Below are 17,952 nucleotides of genomic sequence, written 5' to 3'. Positions count from 1 at the left end.
CCTGTATGCCAAAAAGTCATAACAATTTTAAAAAACTGCTGGTGTTTTTTCATTTTTTAAAGCAGGATTGTATTTAAAAGTTGTAACTATTACACATTTTTGTTTTAACCTTTTTTGTAACCACTTCAGGGAATGGCACATTTGTTTAAGAGTGGGCTCATGTCTAGGGCATTAGAGGATCGCTTTTGTTAGCGAAAGTTCGTCATGAAATGCTCACGCTGATGAATTAATGGTAGCATTCGGCTACTGAGAGGTAACTTCACATTTTAGTGAATTAGAGCAGTGGTAGCGGATTTGCCCCTGGCCCGAAGTGTGGCGAAGCCTTTCAGGCGAGAATTCGCCCTTTAGTGAATTTGCCCCAACATGGGCATTGTGTTTCCCCTGAATTTTTAGACTTATTGTGATTGTAATCAATGTGGCACTTTGTTCACTGCATGTCGGACGTAAATGAGCCCTTTGGCATTTGCTAGTCATTCTCCTCACTTACTACAAACATACCCTGTGGAGTAAATCAAATGGCCCAGACAGGAAAATACTTTTTAGACCTTCACCAAAACTTCAGTTGGTGATCTTTTTGCACACACATTGGGATATTGTGCACTATCCTATCCCCCTCCCCACCATATTCCTGAACATTGCAGCAGCAGCTATCTTCATTGTCACTCACGAATACATGTACTGAGGGTGCTGCATGCTGGTTTATTGTGTTTTGTTTATTTGATTATATCTGCACAAGGAGCACTCTTGTTTGAACAACGAGCACTCTCTTGTTTATATCCTTTCTTAATAAACCAAGACCTGAATTTCTGGGAGAAGGGCTAAACGCCCCTTGCCTTATCTGATTGCCTGCAGATAAATCTGCACATGACTCTTATAAACATTACTGTGTTATCATGTGTTTATAAAAAAAATGTATAATGCATAAATGAGAAAAATAATACTTTAAATGAAAGATACATTTTGTCTCAGTTAAAATATATCTGTACAGGATTTCAAAACGTCTGCTTTTTTTCCCCCCTCCCTTCTCTACTGTGATCTGAGCCTAGAGCTATAAGTGAGCAGGGAGAGACTCAGGCAGGAAGTGATGTCACACCAAGCTAATACTGCAGCTCCTATCATAAACAGAAAGCTTCTAGAGCTTTTTACTCAGGTATGGTAAAGCATTCTACAGAATAAATATAGCATTCTAGCTTGCACTATTGCAGCTAATCTATTGGCAATAAAATGCCTCTGTAGCTTTCCTTCTCCTTTAAATGATTTTTGGTATAGAAATCCAAATAACGATAAGACCCCTTATCTGAAAACCCCCCAGGACCCAAGTATTCTGCATAACAGGTCCCATAACTGAACTGATTTAATAAACAATTTTGAGTTCGCGTTTTAAGGTGTTTCAAGCTAATTGTAGAAAAAATTAATTTGCGGTTGTGTTTTATTACCACAATCAGTCTCGACATAACTTTAACTGCACATGTTAAGCTTTGATGATAAGTGGAAAAAGTAGATTAAGCGGAGAAAGCTGCCTCCATCATCCACACTGTGCCACTTTTTCAGGAACAAGTAGTTTAAATGTGGGTTTCATTCATAGCCAACTTTTTTCCTGTGAATAAACATTACAAAAATCTATAGATATGCAAAATGTTGCAAAAATATTTTTGGGAAACATTGTGGATGAACAAAATACTACACCATTTTGTTTAGCAGTAAATACTGATCCATTTTTGTTAATTATATTATTAATAAACTGTGTCAAAGTTTTAATAATTTGAGTAAAAATTGCGCATTAACTTTTTAGAAATGTAAACACAGATCCTGCTGCTACGCTAGTTATTTACTATGTAAAAGATTCTGTAATACAGTGCACTACCCTTTCAATAAGTATGCCCCTACAAATCCGATACAAGAGATTAGAGATCTGGGGATTTCCCCTGTGGTGAACTCTACTTTCTTAAATATATGTCGATTAAACTATATTTGTACTGGCCAAATTCTGAATGGGGAAATCCCCTGGCAGCCATCGAACCAATCTGACAGATTCCAGTGATGTTCTTTATGAAAAATTATTTGCAAGCATGACCATGTTGTTTATGCATAAAAACAAACAAAAAAAAAAGCTTTAAATGTTTAAAGAAAAAGTAAAAGCACAGCATTCAAAGAATGAATAAAACTAATATATAATAAAAGCTTAATCCTATATATCTTGACAGTTTTTTTGTGTTTAGAATATGTTTAAGGCATGCTTAAGAACATATTTTGCTTATTTTTGGGGACTGAATTACTGCCCCATCCAGTTGGTAGAAACCTGCACACCATGAACATGCATTTCAAGCACAGAAAGCTACCTGTGTGCAGTAACATCACATTAGAGCTGGCAGTGGAGGATTGCCACCATTAAAAGCTTTTTTTCAGAATTTCACAGCTAATACTAACATAAGTCACTGCTCCTTTACCACAATGGAACATCACTGGGGAGGAAGGTCCAAGAGATGCCACCCTGTGGCTCTCTGTGGCTTGGAATGGCCCATAAAAGCAGCAAGAATAGATTTTTATCCACCACATATTGTTGTTAAACAACTGCTCAGAGCAATAAAATGTTATGTGCCTTATATTCCCACATGTCTGAGGTTATAGCAACAATTTAAAGAACTGTGTGATCTGGGTGAAAACTAATGGACAGTTTATAGCCTTTTAAAGTCTGGCAAGCAAGTGTGTAACTGTATATGCCTTAACCCACTGCATGACTAGAGGAAAGGTTTGTCTGTTTAAATGCTCACTAACCATTTGGCTGCTGGAAGAAAATGAGTGTCTAAAGGTGGCCATAGACGTAACAATTACAATCTTTCTTGGAAAAGATCTTTCCAAGAAAGATCGTTTGTTTCATTAAACATGTGTAGAGCTGAAATTGTCAGATATATAGGCAGAAACAATAAAATTCTACCTGTATCTGACGATTCAGCACTAAAAATGGCAGATGTTTGTGTGCCTTCAAAGGAACCCAATCAAAAATTTTCTGTTCAGCCCGATTGACGAGCCGACTGATATCCAAGTCTTCTTCCGATATCGGTCGGTTCTTTTCCCACCAATAAACACACACCGAATATCGTACGAAAATTAGTTTTGTACGATATTATCTGTGCGTCTATGGCCACCTTTAATTTGAATAAAACCCTTTTACTGCAGGAATACCTGGTGAATTAGTGGAGGATAATCCTTTGACTGCTCTGAAACTGAGCATTGTTGATGCATGGACATTGGAAAGTGTTTCTCATCTTGAAGAACTGTGTGTGGTGGCAGTATGTTTTTCTGTGTGTGGCGGATTTGGGGTGTGTTTCCGCTAGTCTATAACCTGTGAGTAAAGGTGAGCAAGAGTATCTAACCCCGTATAGCCACACTAGAGCACATTCCTTGGTGGGTGCTTGTAGGGCCTCTCCTGCAATGAGGCATGAAGGTGAGAACATGAGAGGGGCAGCAAAAAGCTGCGTCTTGTAAATTTAGGCAAATTTCTGGAATCGCGCCTGGGTGTTTGGTGCAGAAAGCAGTGTCAGTGGGCACTGCAATAAGGCAAGCAAGGACAGCTTGTGCTCTCTGCCGCTCTTTAACCAGTGTGTCTAAATGACACACAAGTTAGGAGGTGGGAGGAAGCCTAAATTAATATTTGCAGCTAACATTTCATAAATAAGGCTTTTGGCCCAACTAAGAATAAGTAACCCTAGGTTTAACTTAATCCAGTAAATGCATAGAACATTCAGAGACAGTTAGGCTCGCTGATACTTTTGGCCCTTATAGAAAAGCCTGCTTAGCAGTCTAAAACTCCTATTATCTCAAAAACCGCTAAAAATAGAAAACTAGTGTAAATAAACTGCAGAGCTTTGCTTGCAGAGGCTAAATTACACACATTAGATAGCAATATTTACATTTTATCCAGAATCCATATATTTGTGGTATGAATGTACAGTACTTATAAGATTTTTATCTCTATACCCAAGAGCATACTGAGGTTAGTGTGCTGTATGCAAGACTTTTGTGTTGATATGTGGATGTGCGATGACAGCTTTGAAAATGGTGGAGGCGTATTTTGGAACTACATTGTGCTTTGTCTTGCAGTCTGTGGGTTTTTGATCTATACAATCATATAATCGTTAATCGTATATATATATATATATATATATATATATATATATATATATATATACAGTATATATTTATTTTATTTAGGGGGATTATTTACTAAAATATGACCATTTCTCATTATTTTAATGAAACCACCAAACCAAACTCCCATCCACATTTTTTTTTTTACAAGTTTTATTTATGCTTTTTAACCATACAACAGGTGATAGAGACAACAAAGAAGAACCATCGTGCTGTGCATTAAACAATTGTACAAGTATTCCTTACTGACGATTGATGAGAGTAGCTCAGTGGGTGGGGCTGTCAAGACCATTGGGACATGGGACCCATTGGGGTCGCTACTAAGGGAGGTACAGTCTCATGCGTCTAGTTAATCAGGACATACTTCAGGATTCACATCCAGCCAAGGCGTCCAAATCTGTTCAAACTTTTCCGGACAATCTCGGCCCTCATAGGTAAGTTTGATCAATGGGAGCATTTGCTGATTAATTGAATCCATGCCTGCATCATGGGCGGTTGAGGGGCCATCCATTTGATCATCAGAACTTTCTTTGCATAAAAAAGGAGGGCTCGGAACAGTAACCTGGTCTTATTCAGAGGTAATATTTCTTCCACCAGCCCCAGCCGGCAGACTTCTGGAGTACAGAGACCCGTTAAGGCCAGTTCATCAGACATGTATCTCACAATGGAGGCCCAGAAAGGACGGATCTGTGGACACGTCCAGGTTCCCATCCACATTTTTACCATATTTATCTATAAATGAACTCGAAAAAATGTGGTGCGGGAAAAGACTTGATAAAATCGTGGAAATATCTGAATCGTACAATTTTTTGGGATTTGATGCCACAACAGTCTGACATTTACGGATTAACGCCCAAGAACCATGATTATTTTGGATCTCGTACAAAACGCAGCACAGATCATGATATCTTCCAATTGTAAACAGCCATCTGCCATTGACTTCTATATGACCTCATTTTTTTTTTTTTAATAAATCACAACTAATTCCAGTTCTTTTTTCCCACAGGAAAATTGTGTTTTCCACTTTAACTCTGACCAGAAAAAATCGGACTTTAGTAAATAACCCCCTTAATGTTGGTGTGTTCAGTATGACTTTTTCAAAATGAGTTGATTTTATGCATATAAAAAAGTCTTAAATTCATTATACAAGTATGTACTATATAAATATGTGTCTTCTATGTATTTATACAGTATGTGGTGGAACTACACTAGACATATTTAAAAAGCTCATGTTATCCTGCAAAACCAGGGAGGTAGAGGTGTTCCAGGTATCTATATTTACTCACATGCTTCTCCGATTAAAAAATACAGAAATCTGCTAAACTTAAAGAATAAATAGAACATTTGAAGGCTCAATCTGGCATTAGAAATGACTTAACCCAAAGCAGGTTAGAAAGGAAGGGATGGTAAACACTAATGAAATACAGTATGTTGTAACATCCAGTAAACATTGTTTAAATGGCTTTAATATTTATAGTATTTGCCAAATAAAAATGTAATTTTGGGAGAAATGAGAAGGAAATGAGACATCAGAACATTAGACAGCGTTAAAGGGATAAAAGATTAACAGCAGAATCCAGTATATAGGGAACTGTCTCTGAAGGGGCGGCCACATCCAACATGTGAAATCATTTGTGAGTGAAAGAACCTTTATGTTAAACAGGTTATAATTTAAAGTGTTGGAATGTATGGAATGAGGAGACATACCTAGCCAAGCAGCCTGGGCAGATACAGTGACAGTAGTGTTTTTACCATTGATTTAGGCATGGAGGCAATGTCTGAAGGGGGGAATACTCAACAGTTTGTACTTAACAGGTCTGTAGCTTGTTGGAGTAGCAGAAAATTTGAAAAAAACACACAATGGAACAGAAGTAATAGTGCCATAAGATGATATACCTATACCTTGCAAAGCATTGCGTGGCCAGTATTGTATTGTGTATGTAGCAGTTTACAAATACATTTCCAGTGGATATGCAATATTGCTGGTTGATTTAGAAGAACTATTTCATATTTAGTTTGCTATTTAATTACTGGGATCCAAATGGCACATTTATAACACATACAGTATGTTGTACTGTAATTATTATTGATGTGCATTAATATACAGTACACATTACTGTTGTATTTTCCAGTGAAATGGTCCCAGCCAGTGGCTTGTTAACTGTGTTGCTCACCAACTCCATTATTGTTGTACCCACTGGCCTCAAAAGCAAGTGCTCATTTTTAAGTTTCTGTTTTACAGACAGTTTTGCAGGCATAAAGACATAGGTTTATTTCCGAACAGCAGGCTGAAAGTGCACTGGGGCTACCAAATAGCCAATCACAGAGCGTATACAACATCCCACAGGTACTTTTCTCTTGCTCATGTGGCTCACAGGTAAAAAAAAGTCGGGGGTCCCAATTCTAATACAGTTTACATTTTTTTTCAAATTCCATGGTTACGATAAACATATTTCAGTGCGGGTTCTAACCAAGTACTTGTTAGGAATTGGCCTTCCAGCCTGATACTGAATAATAGGCCACACTGAGTATGTGTTACATATTAATGAACGCGTAAGACTTGTTCTACCAGTGTGGTCAGCAGTTCCAAAGAATCAACATTTGTTTCTAAAGAATCTACTTTAACAATAAAAGAAATTTGCATTCAGTCACTTCCAACACATTCTGACAAGAATTGGACTAGCAGCTGTACCTTATGTTTTTACTTGTACCATCCTAGAGGTGCAGCAGCATTAAAGATCCCTACCTCCAAACATGTCCCCAGTAGTTTCCCAGTTCTGGCTGCTGTCACTCACCTGAGCTTAGAAATCGACTGACAATATAAACTGAGCAGAATGTGAAGTTACAGCTATCACATGTACATTTTAATTAAACAGTCAGCATCTGTGCCAAAAACTAAAGAGGTCTCTTTGTGCAGCCCATCAGTTTAAAGGGATAGTTCACCTTGAAGTTAACCTTAACCATAGAAGTTTTTGAATTATTTGGCTTCTTCTTTTGACTCTTTGCAGCTTGTCACTGACCCTGGCAGTCAATTCTGTGAGGTTATAATTTTATTGCTATTGTTTTTATAGATTTTATTTCTTATCTTTCAATTAAGGCCCTCTCCTATTTATATTCCAGTCTCTCACACACACCGCTGCCTAGTCGCTAGGGTAATTTTGACCCTAGAAACTAGATAGCTGCTGCACGAAACTAGAGAGCTGGTGAACGAAAAGCTAAATAGTTGAAGACCAATTGCAAATTGTCTCAAAATATCACTCTCTACATCATACTAAAATTTATTTCAAGGTAAACAACCCATTTAAAACCAAATGCCTAGTGGGTTATTCACAACTCCAGTAAAACTTAAAGTGATACTGACACTAAAAATTTCCTTGTCAAAATATCAATCTACATGAAAAGTTACCTATAGGTCATGTTGATCATTTTTTGTAAGTAATTGTCACTTGAATTCCTAAACCTGACTGTTTTGCCAACCTGACTGTCCCTTCTCAACTTGTCAGAGTTTCTAATGCTAACAGACTCCTGCTGCACAAATATGGCAGCCCCCTCATAGAGGAACATGGGGGTAAGAAAGATCATGTAAAAGCATCAGGCAAATACTTTTATGGCAAAATTAAAAATACCATTCAAAGACAATGTTATGATAGATAATAAAAAAGGTTATTTTCTGATGTCAGTGGGGCAAATTTACTAAAGGGCGAAGTGGCTAACGCTGGCAAAAATGCGCTAGCGAAGGAGATACTCTGGCGCAACTTCGCATTCTAACGCCAGGCAAATTTTCGCACTGGCGAATCGACGTAACTACACTAATTCACTAAGATGCGGATTTTCTTGAACGTTACCTCTTGCCTTCCAGACTTACCTTCACCACCTCAGACCAGGCGAAGTGCAATAGAGTAGATAGGACCTCCTCAAAAAAAAAGTTGACATTTTTTCTAAGTCGCAAAAAAACGCTGACGTCTTTTCCTTTTTACAGGGTGATAGGCTGAAAAAGATTGAAAATTTTCCCCCCCTACATTTGATAACATATGGCACCTAAACTATACTGTGGGCACATGTGTAGGGCAATATAACAACTTTATATAACTTTATTAAGGTTCCCTGGCCTTGTGTAGTGTCATGTATTTGGTGCAGCATATACGGCCATTGTACTTTAACTGCACGCTGTATGCAAATTACCGAACGCTAGGGTAACTTCGAGCTGCTGATCATATTTTCCCTAGCGCAACTTCGCAAGTGTTCGGTACCCTGTGCGCAACTTCGGATCTTCGTGAATTAGCGTTGTCCAGGCCAATTTACGCCTGGCGAAATGTTGCGATGAAATGTCGGAGGTAAGTAAATTTGCCCCAGTATCTCTTTAAATAAGAAAGATAAATGGAGTATTTATGAATAAGGCATTTTATAGGCTTTGGTGTTATATTGTCATTCCAGGGCACCACCTTTATGACTGAAGTACCATTGAAGCATAACATGTCAGAACAATTTGATATAAGCTCTCTGGACTCCATTTAGCTGGCGTTAAGAAATAGCTACAGTGACCACCAGTGTAATTCTATCTTATTAAATGTCAAATATTAAATTAAAGGAATACCATATCCCCCCGAACAATGTTGGTCTCTATAAAAATATAGTGCATAAAACAGCTCCTATGTAAATCCCTGCTTCATGTAAATAAACCATTTTCATAATAATATACTTTTTTAGTAGTATGAGCCATTGGGTAATCAATATATAAATTGGCACTTTAAAAAATAAGGTCCACCCCCTTGGATCCTAGGATTCACATTACATACAAACCAAACATGTTAGGTCGCATGAGTTTTGTCTTTTGTTTCCACACATCTTCTTTTACCGTTTGGGGGGTATAGTTTTCCTTTAAGAAAGATAGAACTAAGCTGGTAGAGGTAAACAGAACATTTTGGCACAGAGCAGTGTAATAAATCTGAAACTGTCGTTAAACGAATTTGAGAATTAGGTGGTAGATGATTTTCTTGCCATAAATGAACATTTCATTACACTTTAGCTTTGAGTCAACCAGTGTCATAGCTATGATGCATACTGCTGGTTGCACTGATTTCTATGCAGTAAAGATTTGTGCACCGGAATTAGCTGATAACCAGCCCTGACTGCATTTGGATTTAATTGATCTATAGAATAACCAGTCAGTCCTGTAGCATTTGCATAGTATTATAAGACTTTAGGTGGGAAGGACCCTGCCTAAACAGGGCTGATAAATGTTATTTTGAATAAAGACTTTATATTATAAGATAAATGCTCAGATAATTGTAATTGTGTAAAGATTGTATATTGTAAGATAAATGCTAAGCACGGTTTAAATGTGTTTTTGTGACCACCGAGACTAAAAAGCATGTTAACATTGTTGCTTTTCCAAAGGACAGGATCATGTTCATTCCTTTAAACAAACTAAAGCTCAAGATCACCAGCATGGGACTGGGCGGATGAGACATTGGAATAAAATCAGGTGGGTCCAGTAGACAATGATTGAGGATGTGCAAAAAAAGCAAAGCTCACCCTGTTCAGCGTCTCCCAGTTGGTCACAGCTCTCGGGGGAACCTGGCCACTTCCATCCGGTATGTCTATGTAAAGATTGAACCCTCAGTCCGGCGCTGACCCAAACATCAGAGGGAGTCACTACGAATTAGTTTATGAATGCGGCTTTATTCCAACACACCGGGCAGATTTATCAAGGGTCGAATTTCGAAGTAAAAAATACTTCGAAATTCGACCATCGAATTTAAATACTTCGAATTCAAATATCGAATTCTAACTTTTTTCATCAAATTTGGGTATTCTGCGGTCGATTTTATCGCACGATCGAACGATTTTACTTTGACTTCAAAAAACTTAGAAAAATGCTGCAGAAGGTCCCCATAGGCTAACATAGCACTTTGGCGGGTTTAATTTGGCGAAGTATTGAAGTCAAAGTTTTTTAAAGAGACAGTACTTCGATAATCTAATGGTCGAATATTCGAACTATTTTACTTCGAATCGAATTCGAAGTCGTAGTATCCTATTCGATATTCGAAGTTTCCAAAAAATTACTTTGAATTTTTTTTACTTTGAAAAATGCCTCAAATTCACTTTGACCCTTGATAAATCTGCCCCACCGTGTGTGTGTGTGTGTGTCAGAGTTGAACTCTGAGGAAGTGCCGCAAAGTCACGAAACGCGTTAGTTATTGCACATACCCACTGCCATGTATATGTGTGTTGGAATAAAGCCGCATTCATAAACTAATTCATAGCGACTCCCTCTGGGTCAGCCCGGACTGGGGGTTCAATCTTTGCAGACCCTCATCTGTAGAAGGTTTTTTACTGTAGAAGCCCATTGCACAGATAAGCTACAGTTTCACACAGTCACAAAGATTGCAGAGGCCAGTTTGCTTAGTACAAAAACAAGACTAAGAATGAGTAAAATATGACATTTTAATTGTTATTGGACTGCAAAACCTAGGGGGTTATTTATTAAAGCCCGATTTTTTTCTGGTCGGAGGGGAAAACACAATTTTTGTAGAAAAAAACCTAAATTTTTTCAAGATTGAGGCTGCTAAAAGTGTGAATAAAAAGTCCTCCATCTGAAACCTGCCGAGATCATGTAGAAGTCAATGGCACATGTTCCATTTACAATTGGAAGATTTCATGATCTGCTCTGGGTTTCATACAATAATCCGAATCATTGGTTTTTTTCGTGCGATGATCTGGAAAAATTTGAGTTTTGGGCATGAAATCTGAAAAAATCATATGATTCCTTTTTTTTTTTTTTTTTACAATTTTATTGAGGCTTTTCTTGCACCATATTTATTCGAGTAAATTGATGGAGTAAAAATGTGCACAGGAGCTTTTGTCGAAGTGATTTTAAGAGACTAGTGAGAAATTTCGGATTTTAGTAAATAACCCCCCAAATGTTCCCCTCATTCTGACTGCTGATGATGGGAGTCATAGCTCTGCAGCTGAAACCCCAGATGTTTGATGTTCCAGTTCTTGGCTTCCAGTGATGCAGACTCCATGAACTCAATTTTCATTGTCAAACAGGAAAAATGACCTCACTGGTCATCTCTCCTAGAAAATGCGCCAGGTTCCACTGAGTCACGCACTTGGAGCAATGCTGCCTGTCTAGCAGCTCTTCTTCTCACTCCCCAACCAACAATTTTATTGTAGAAGTCTAAGTAGCAGCTGAAGAAATTATGCTTTTGACATTCTGTCCAGAAGTGAAACACATTTGCTAGTGTTAAATATGGGAAACTGTAGTAAAGCTGGAGAATAGACATGGAAAATGCATCTATTCAGGATTGTCATAAGATTGTGTTACCAGCGAGTAACAGCTTCTAAATTATTGGCGGTGCTTGTTTGGCACGGGTTATGGGGATGAATCACACAGTACAAATCTAGCCTAGAAATGGTTTTCAGCTAAAACAATAATGTTCACTGTATGTTTCTACTTATTATATCAGAATATTCTAAAGGTATATTATCAATATACAGGGTCACCAAGAGTTAAAGGGTGTACGGGATCTGTTTTCCAGAAATCTATCATCTAGAAAGCTCTGAATTACAAACATTTTTATCTAAATTATCCACATTTCCATAATAAAACAGAACCTTGTACTTAACCCAAACTACAATATAATTAATTATTATTGGTAGCAAAATCCTGTTGGGTTATTTTAATGTTTACATGATTTTAGTAGGTAGTAGCGTTAAGGCATGAAGAGCCAAATTACAGAAAGATCCGTTATCCAGATAACCCCAGGTCCCAAGCATTCTGGGTAGTAGATCCCATACCTGTAGTAACATAGGCACTGTGTGCTTCTCTATAGCACTCTGCTCCATATTATTTTATTGTGTGCAGGGTCCAGACAGTACCCACAGGACATGTTGTAACTACAGAGCTGGCCTTGATTCTCATTAATAAGGAACAAACAATGTATAGAAGCTGGTCTACATTCGGGGGGCCATTTACTTAGCTTGAGTGAAGGAATATGGCTACTTCCACCATCAAATGGGCTACTTCGACCTTCGACTACGACTTTGAATCGAACGATATCGAACTAAAAATTGTTCGACTATTCGACCATTCGATAGTCGAAGTACTGTCTCTTTAAAAAATACTTTGACCCCCTAGTTCGCCACCTAAAACCTACCGAGGCCAATGTTAGCCTATGGGGAAGGTCCCCATAGGCTTCCTAAGCATTTTCTGATTGAAGGAAAATCCTTTGAATCGTTCGTTTGAAGGATTTAATTGTTCAATCGAACGATTATTCCTTCGATCGTTCGATCGTAGGAATAGCGGTAAATTCTTCGACTTCGATGTCGAAGGATTTACATTCGGCAGTCGAATATCGAGGGTTAATTAACCCTCGATATTCGACCCTATGTAAATCTGCCCCTCGGTATTCTATTTTTTCCCCCAGGAACCAGAATGCAGATTAAAACAAGAGTAAATAATAACACTTAAAAGTTCTACACATACACTGTATTGCTTTTTATTGATGCCCTGTTCTATTTTTGTATTCATTCTCAAACAAATCTCTGTTTGTGAGGTTCAATGAGCATAGACATCAGCAATTTAAATGCCGTTCTGGGAAATTTCACGCCAAAAAAATGTATAAATAAAAATGCAGACCAAACTGCAAAATATCTTGGAATGTCACTGGCTAAATCATACAGAAAGTTAATGGTAAGGTGAACTGCTCTGCCCTGTATTTATTTGTACAGGTATGGGACCTGTTATCCAGAATGCTCGGGACCTGGGGCTTTTCATATAAACATCTTACCGTAATTTGGGTCTTCTTACCTTAAGTTTACTAGAAAACAATTTAAACCTTAAATAAACCCAATTCTTTTGCTTCCAATAAGCATTAATTATATCTCAGTTTGGATCAAGTACAAGGTACTGATTTATTATTACAGAGAAAAAGGAAAACATTTTTTAAAATTTGGATTTTTTGGATAAAATGGAGTATATGGCATATGGCCTTTCCGTAATTCTGGGCTTTCTGTATAACAGGATTCCGGATAACGTACCAGTATAACTAAAGATTGAAAGGTAAATACAGGTATAGCATCTATTATCCAGAACGCTTGGATCACCATATGACGCAGAATTTGGACCTTAATTATTAAAAATGATTCAATAAACCCAATAGGTCATCAATATGAATTTATGCAGCTTGGCTGTAATCAAATGCAAGGTACTGTTTTATTATAACAGTAGAAAATTTTCTTAATCATTTACTTAAAATGAAGTCTTCCCATAATTCTGAGCTTTCTGGATAACAGATTTCCAGATAACACATCCTATACCTGCAGGTTAAACAAGGTCTGTTTTGCCTGGAATGGCCACTAATAGTGCCACCACTCAAAGGCTCAACATCTAATAAATACCTATATGAGTTGCAAAAACACAAGAACTCATTTTCACAGTTTTCAATGTTGTTGCTGTTGGTAAAAAGTATGGCAAATTGTGCTGAATATTTTTTGCATTTTCCTCTCTCATGCTGAGCAATGAGCAGCCACAATAATGGCCTTAGCTAGCAGGAAAATATGCAGAGTTTGGAAATATAGTGGCAAAGATGGAAAATAAATAGGCCAATGATCACAAGCCAAGTTATGTTAATGTTGTTTATTTCATAGGGCAGCAGACAGACATAGGCTCAAAATGTATGTTCCAACAGAGTTCTTAAGGCATATTAAAGAAATATGCACAGACTAAAGCTAAAATGGCAATTAGGAACAGCCAATGGCGTAATGCACCAGAGGATCTCACACCTTCCTGAGCCCTGTCAATGACTATTGCTGATTTATTATCTCAGCTGATGAAACAGAAATGACTTACATTTTCCATTTCCAGTAACATAACTGGCTACTGTACCACACACTCTGAGAAAGAATTCTTTTCTACTCCACAAACTGATTTCCATAACCTAAACTGCATTCACATGACTCTAAAGTAAGAAATATTAAAGTTGCACTCAGAGCCAGGACCAACATCTCACTTTTCCCTTAAGAAACTCAGTAAGACTGCCCACGTATGCACCAGGTCACGCTGTTGGCAATCTCAGCCACATAGGAAAGAAATTTTATTAAAACCAGAAAAGTTGCCGAAGGCCAAACCTCATGAGTAACATGGTTAAAAAGAATGTTTTTCCAGCTCTTGCTCTTTCAGTTTTTACAGTGAGTACACATTGGTCTTCAGGTGAACCAAGAAGTAGATTAGCCTGCAGCAAGAGCTGACTCAGCTTCTGAATATGAAAAGTAAATATTGAATAGATGAGGGGAAGGCTATTGGCATAGTGTGTCATTTTTAAATTAAAGAGACAGTGATAATCAAATACACCATGGCATAAGACTGATTCCCAACCAGTGGATGTTGCTCTCAAAGCAGGTGCTTATTTTTTAAGTCCTGGCTTTGGGGCAAGTTTTCGTTGCATAAAAATCATAGGTGATTCCAAACAGAGCCTCCTGTAGGCTGCCAGTACTACTAGCCAATAACAGCTCATAATTGGCACCCCAGTAACTTTTTGCATGCTTGTGTTGCTCTCCAATTTTTTTTTTTTTTATCTACTTTTTTTAAAAAAATTTCATTTGAATGTAAACAAGGTTGGGGATTTATGTGTTTTTTTTAATAATATAAACATGCTTAAAGGGACAATCTCCAAACAGAGCCACTGCTCCTGTATGCACCCCCGCTTAATGGTTTTAAAAATTAGTGGTGAGCACAACATTTCTTTGTTTGTTATAGTTATACAGGAGCAGTGACCAGCTCCATGTTGTAGCTCCCACCCTTCCCAGCTATAGTCAGGTGATCCCACTGGTGTCTAATAAAAGGGCAGCCAAGTTTGAGAGTTTTACTTTGAAAGCAGCAAGTAAGTTGCAGGTACAACTTTGTCCCTTTGTAAAATGTATACTAAGCTGTAGAATTCTTAATGAATCAGATGAAAACTAAGCGTAGGACTGGCCAGATATGGGATGACTTTGATGTAGTTGGCCAGCTTAAATATATTGCAATATATAGACAAACAATCCCTGTTTTGTTTAAAGGGTAAGGCATTTTCCAGTAGCAGTATGCACAAAATGTCTCTGTCTTAAATATATTGATAATGGGTTGAGTGCAGAGGACTCTTTTATTTGTCTATATGTATATATATATATATATATATATATATATATATATATATATCAAATCTGCAAATAAACCGCACAACCAGGTCCTGCATAAAGTGTAAAAAACAAAAACTTATTTTATTATCGACGTTTCGGCTCCAAATTTAAGCCGTCAAGACGGCTTAAGTTTGGAGCCGAAACGTCGATAATAAAATAAGTTTTTGTTTTTTACACTTTATGCAAGACCTGGTTGTGCGGTTTATTTGCAAATTTGATATTAATTATTTAACCAGCACCTAGGCATTGACCAGAACTTGGGAGTGCTCCAGATCGTGATTTTGGATATATATATATATATATATATATATATATATATATATATATATATATATATATATATATATATATATATATATATATATATATATATATATATATATGTCGAGATAGTACCTGCACTCTTGCCTTTGCTTTTCTTTGTGGGTGCTATGGTCAAAATAATTCTGAAGGACATATATATATATATATATATATATATATATATATATATATATATATATATATATATATATTTAAACAGAAGATCAGCACTCTCTGTAGTTTGGTGAAACTGTGTTGATTTATTTTACAGAATATCATATCTTATCCACATATTCTGTAAAATAAATCAACACAGTTTCACCAAACTACAGAGAGTGCTGATCTTCTGTTCATATATTATCCTATTTTGGATCGTGCACCTCTGGCTTCATCCTTCGGATTGAGTGCAGGCACTGTGGGACTCTAGGGATGGGTGAATTTGACCGCCGTCGAAATGTTGACGACGCCCATTAAAGTCAATGGGCGTCAAAAAGATTTTGACGAGCAGCAACATTTTTTTTGATGCACAACGCCATACAAGTCTATGGGTGTCATTTCCGCGGCGAAACAAGGCGAAAAAATTCACCCATCCCTAGTAGCTTCAAAGACAGGTTTTTTTTGACTGACAGAATCAGTGACCCCCATTTGAAAGCTGGACATAGGCAGAAGAGTAAATATATATTTAAAAAACTATAAAAAATAAGTAATGATAACCAACTGCAAAGATTAGGAATAGGACATTCTATAACATGCTCAAATTTTACTTAAAGGTAAACCACCCCTTTAAAAAACAATAATTTAATTGTAAAATCCATGTGTTGCTTCAGTCTCCTCAAGAGGAAACTTTACTATAATGTATAAAAACTTTTCAAAAATAATTATTTTCCAACTGATCCAGAATTTAAAAACAAGCTTTGTAATTTTGCTAATAACAAAGATCTTCATTAGTAGGCCTCGCTTCTATTTTATTATATAAATCATGACCCAGCAGAAGAAACTAAATAGAAAGCTTTTTTTTTGATAGGCTATAAATGGTGCCCACCTACTGTATAACTAAATCTGTACATTAAATCAAAGCAAAGCTGGTAAAGCTCTTTAATAAGTTCTCCTTGTCTCTGTCTTCACTCTAGTGCTGCATTTTCTATATAGGCAGCCAAGGGCATGTGTCTAGGGTGGCAGCTTTAGTGGGTGGCCATTGGATGTCTGTATAGAAAAAAATGCTAAAGAATAATCCCCCCCCCCAGCCCACCAACACACATTGTGGTTAAATGCCGAGGGGGCAGATGGCTGGATATAAATCCGAACCCACTTTATCACTTTCCTGTTACTCCAGCAAACCTTTGACTTCATTAGATAATTGGCATCATGTTTTGTGGTTAAATATTTGAAAAGTTGTTTCACAGGGGAGGAGTAAACCACTGAGATTCTTAGCCTTGGTGACCTGTTCTTACTCCTCTCTAGTAAAAATGATCCATCTGCTTATTGGCCTATATGTGGTGCCAGGGACCCTCCACACAAGGACAACATATTACTTATTCACTGCTGGTTCTCCCGTCGTCCTCTCTGTTAGACAAATTCTCCTGGAATCTGTCAGTGGACTGATGTCTCAACTCTGACTCACTCGCATTATGTAAAGTTTATATAACTGCATAATGTTAACTAATGGAGTTTTATTAGGTACTGGCAAGTCTTTGCACAGACAAAATGTGTATCAAAATGTTTCTAGGCTAAGAACCACCAGTATGGGCTTGAATATGCCAGCACAGAAAATACCCTGTGTGCACTATAAATCGATACAAGGATATGCAGCAATCTTGTGTACAATCTTACAATGACAAAACGACAAGCAGTATAATAAATGCAATAAATAGGAATATACAGAAACTAAGTGCCATGTTGTAAGAAACACAATAGGAATGAGGTTGTTGTACCATAAAGCTTACAATCTAAATTAAGCTAAAAATAACTGATACATACAAAAACACACAAAAGCTGAAAATGCTGGGGAAAAAGCCTTCACGAGTTTTTTTTAAATCACATTTGGCAAATTTCCCATCCACGACTGCAAACGACAGCACTATGAAATGAATGTAAAAGTCACAAGAGTATGAACGCTTTCCTTTTACAAGCTTGCGCAATTATTAGCAAGCATTTTCTCTGTCATTAGAAACTGTAGGAACCGTCTCTTAAATCACGTGCAGGTATCACCATATGAATCAAAAAAAGGAAACACACTGTGAGCACAGTTAGACTAAAATAAATCTGTCCTTTTGTAAAGTGAATTCAGTTCTAAAACCTCCTCTCAAGTAATAATTCGTC

The sequence above is a fragment of the Xenopus laevis genome, chromosome 9_10S (genome assembly GCF_017654675.1).
Source record: "Xenopus laevis strain J_2021 chromosome 9_10S, Xenopus_laevis_v10.1, whole genome shotgun sequence".
Lineage (NCBI taxonomy): Eukaryota > Metazoa > Chordata > Amphibia > Anura > Pipidae > Xenopus > Xenopus laevis.
Note: the sequence above shows the minus strand (reverse complement) of the source record.